Genomic DNA, 3,608 nt, shown 5'->3' with positions numbered 1-3,608 from the left:
TACTATATATATATATATATATATAAAGCGCAAAAATCTGTGTGTCTGTCTGTTCGTTATCTAACTACTCCAAGGTTGCTGGGCCAATCTCAAACAAACTTTGTGGGATGATAGTTTGGAATAAGGTGCATGTTAATGGGGGTTCACAATGGGTTAGTACTGTTATTGAGCATTTTTTATCTTTGACGTAAGTTAACGTTAACTACAATCATAGATGGCGCCACGTCCTAACACCAAAAAAAAAGCAAAAACTTAAATTTGTTAAATTTCCTATAACACAACATACACAAAGTGTTGGCGGAGGGCACACAAACGTCTTACATATCTCAGAGAGTACGCTAGCACTCTATACGGAGGAATGCAATGAAAAATAATAGCCGCCATTATTGCAATACTTCATAAACTCAGTTGAAGTTTCTACTCCAACAGACACCATAAGGCTGATATGAAGAGCGTTTTCTTGAGTTATACCCACTTCCTGCTTTGGCCCGTAAGAAACTCCTGCAGCCAATGGCCGTCAATTATCAATTACATGAAACACATTGGAAATACATTAATTAAGCGGTGGGTGTTCAAAGCAGGTAACAGAAAGCTTTGCTCTATAATACAAACCAATCAGCCAAATAACTTACAGCGCACCCTTGAGCACCAAAGTGTCTACCATGTTTTAAACATATACATATTGAATTATTAAAGCTTATACAAATCTTTTGGTAAGATAAAAACAAATACTGTAATAATATGTTATGTTATAAATAAAATTGTATGAAAGTTAAGATTTTTGTGTTATTTATCATAGCATCCATTCACTCATTTTTTAAAGTTCATAACCTGGACAAAGGACGAATACCTCAGCTTGTGTATTTACGAAGGAATAGCTGTCTTGTTTTATTTGGATTGTTACTGAAACTTTTGGTACTTAAAATAAAGCATTTTTTTCAAATATTTCCTCTTTTTGTATATCATAGGATACCCACGTGGCTCAACGATTAGTTTTAGAGCTTATAACGCTAAAAATAGGGTTTCGATACCAGCAGTGAGCAAAGCAAAGATAGCCCATCGTGTAGCGTTGTGCTTAACAACACTACAAAACATGTTTACTTTGGGAATTTGTAAATCCTCAAGTTCTTCAGCTCGAGTTGTTGTTAACTAAACAGGAATATATATATATTTTTTAGTAATCAGGACATTTAAGTTTCATACGCCATACAACCTATAATAGCGGGAGAAATTCACTATTGGAGATATACCAATATATCATTGAGTAATTGTATTTTAGATGCCAATATAATTCAGGAGTTTGTAATATATCACAAACTCAACGCACTTTTTATTACCCTCAACTTTGCACCTTAACCATCCTTGTATTTGTACTTATTACGTTCATAAGGTGAACATAGTAACACAATTAAACGAAATGACAACACAAAACTGCGTCCCTTAGTATTTGTATTTATAACGTTCGTAAGGTGAAAGTAGTAACACGATTAAACGAAATGACAACGCAAAACCGCGTCTCTTATGTGCGTTTAGTAGAAGTTAGTTTAAGATTGAAACGTATTGTTTGTTTGGAGTTAAGAACAAAGCTACATGATGGTCTATCTGTGTTGTGCCCATCAATGGTATCGAAACCAGATTTTTAGCTCCCTAAGCCTTCAGACTTACCGTTGTGTCACTGGGGGGCGGGACTTATTGAAACACGTTGTTTGTTGGTGTTTGAAGTTAAGCACAAAGCTACACAATGGGCTATCTGTGCTCTGCCCACCACGGGTATCGAAACCCAGTTTCTAGCGTTGTAAGTCTGCAGACATAACGCTGTGCCACTGGGGGGCTATTGAAACACCCTGTTAAGTGGAATGTACAGTTTGCTCGAAAGAATTTGTTTAAAAATAAACTGTAACAAGCCTGATTGAATAAGCTGCATGGTACCATCAATTTTCAAACTTATTTAGACTCAAAATATCCAGCAATACGGTTTAGTATTAATAGTCAAAAGATGCATTGGTCGTGTGTGGCCTAATAGTTAAGATGCTGGATTGTGAATCTAAGGGCCGTTGGTTCGCGTCTCGCTGTGACGTAAAATTCCCCCCGCACGTTGAGGCTTCGGGTACGTTATAAGTGTGGCAGTCACATCATCCTACTATACGATTAGAGCAGCTCAAGAGTTCGAGATGTGTACTGTCGGCTAGCTACCTTACCCTTAGTCTACCAGTTTAACATTAGGGATGACTTGCGCAGAAAGTCCTTGTGTAGCTTTGCGCGAAATTCAAACCCAATTAATGCAACAATAAAAAGTTCCACCACTAACAACGACAATTCAAAATGTGTACCAATTTTAGATGGGATTAGCAGGTAACGCGCGTTGAAACGCAGCGCTAATATTTAAAAAACCGCTGATATCAGTTTCACTAAACCTGCAATAATGAGTTAATTTCCTTGTTGTTGTTTGTCTTTTCTTTTCCATCCCTTTTGTAGTTTCAGTTAATTTTGTTATTATTAATAGTGGCTAATATGTATATATATATATATATATATATACAGAAACATAGCGTTTACATTCTGTACACTTTAATTTGTGAAACATTTAACATATATTAGGTTAAAACACACATTTTAAGTATAAATTACCTAAGAACTAAACATAATGTAATACGTGGATCGAACCTACAGGACTAACTATCTGGTATTCAGTTTAAATATTTTGTTTGTTTTTGGATATTCGTGCAAAGCTAATCAAGAGGCCAGATAGTGGGATTTGACAGTCACACTTATAATGCGCCCGCAGCCAAAAAGGGCGTTAACCATCCCTAGTTTCCAAATAATAGACTAAAGGAAAGGCAGCTAGTTAACAGCAGCTAAAGTCAACTCTTGGGGTCTCGTGTCTGACCAAGTAGTGGGAGTCGACAGTCGCACTTATAACGCACCCACGTCCCGAAAGTGCAGAATGTAATTTATTTTTTGTTTTTAAGGTAACGAGACGCGAACTCTCGACCTACAGAATCATAGCCCAAAACACTGAGCCACGAACATATATAAATAGCGAACACATACATTACTTAGACTACGCTGGATGTACAAGAATCTATGAAACAAAATATTTCAAGAGCGGCGAAATTATTAAAACAAAGAACCAATAAAAAAATATAGAACATCTCACCTAGCTTCACTGGCTATAGTTATTGTGTAGCGTTCAAAAATGGTCGTTAATCGGCTTATTGGAGATACGTGTTTCTCTCATGCTATTACAACCTGTGTATGTAAGCCTAAACACACTCACACACACCTAGACAGAGTTCCTTGAATCGCTAGAAAAACAGACAGCGGCGCTCTCGCCACTCATTCGCTCCGCGGTATCCGTTCCATCAACAAGTGAGCAAATTTGTCACAACATACAGCCTCATCATCCTCGCACCTGAAGGCTTACAGAAGGTAAGTTTTTTGGTTCATATAACAGTCCAAGTTTGTCGAGATTTTTCCAATTAGAAGACAAACAGCATCTTTATACTGCAGGTTGCCCGACCTGCCGAACATGCAAACGATATATAGAATACGAATTAACAGCCCTCGTTCAAATTGTTCGTTTCCGGCTGAAATGAAATTAGACTTAG

General features: G+C 37.1%; 1 protein-coding gene across 3 annotated transcripts in view; it reads left to right on the top strand.

The window, feature by feature from the left end:
* Nucleotides 1-3,608, top strand: part of LOC106467958 (allatostatin-A receptor-like) — a 66,001-nt gene that overhangs the window by 42,550 nt on the left and 19,843 nt on the right. Inside the window, exon 1 of one of the 3 annotated variants that reach the window (XM_022396201.1) lies at nt 3,357-3,429. The exons of 1 other annotated variant lie outside the window; for it this stretch is intronic. The gene's annotated coding sequence lies outside the window, so the exon portion shown is untranslated. Of the gene's footprint in view, nt 1-3,356; nt 3,430-3,608 lie in introns of those variants that run through there. One more of the 3 variants, XM_022396200.1, reaches the window with a different exon arrangement.

This window comes from Limulus polyphemus, unplaced genomic scaffold (genome assembly GCF_000517525.1).
Source record: "Limulus polyphemus unplaced genomic scaffold, Limulus_polyphemus-2.1.2 Scaffold2811, whole genome shotgun sequence".
Taxonomy (NCBI): domain Eukaryota; kingdom Metazoa; phylum Arthropoda; class Merostomata; order Xiphosura; family Limulidae; genus Limulus; species Limulus polyphemus.
This window is presented reverse-complemented; position numbering and strand designations above follow the sequence as displayed.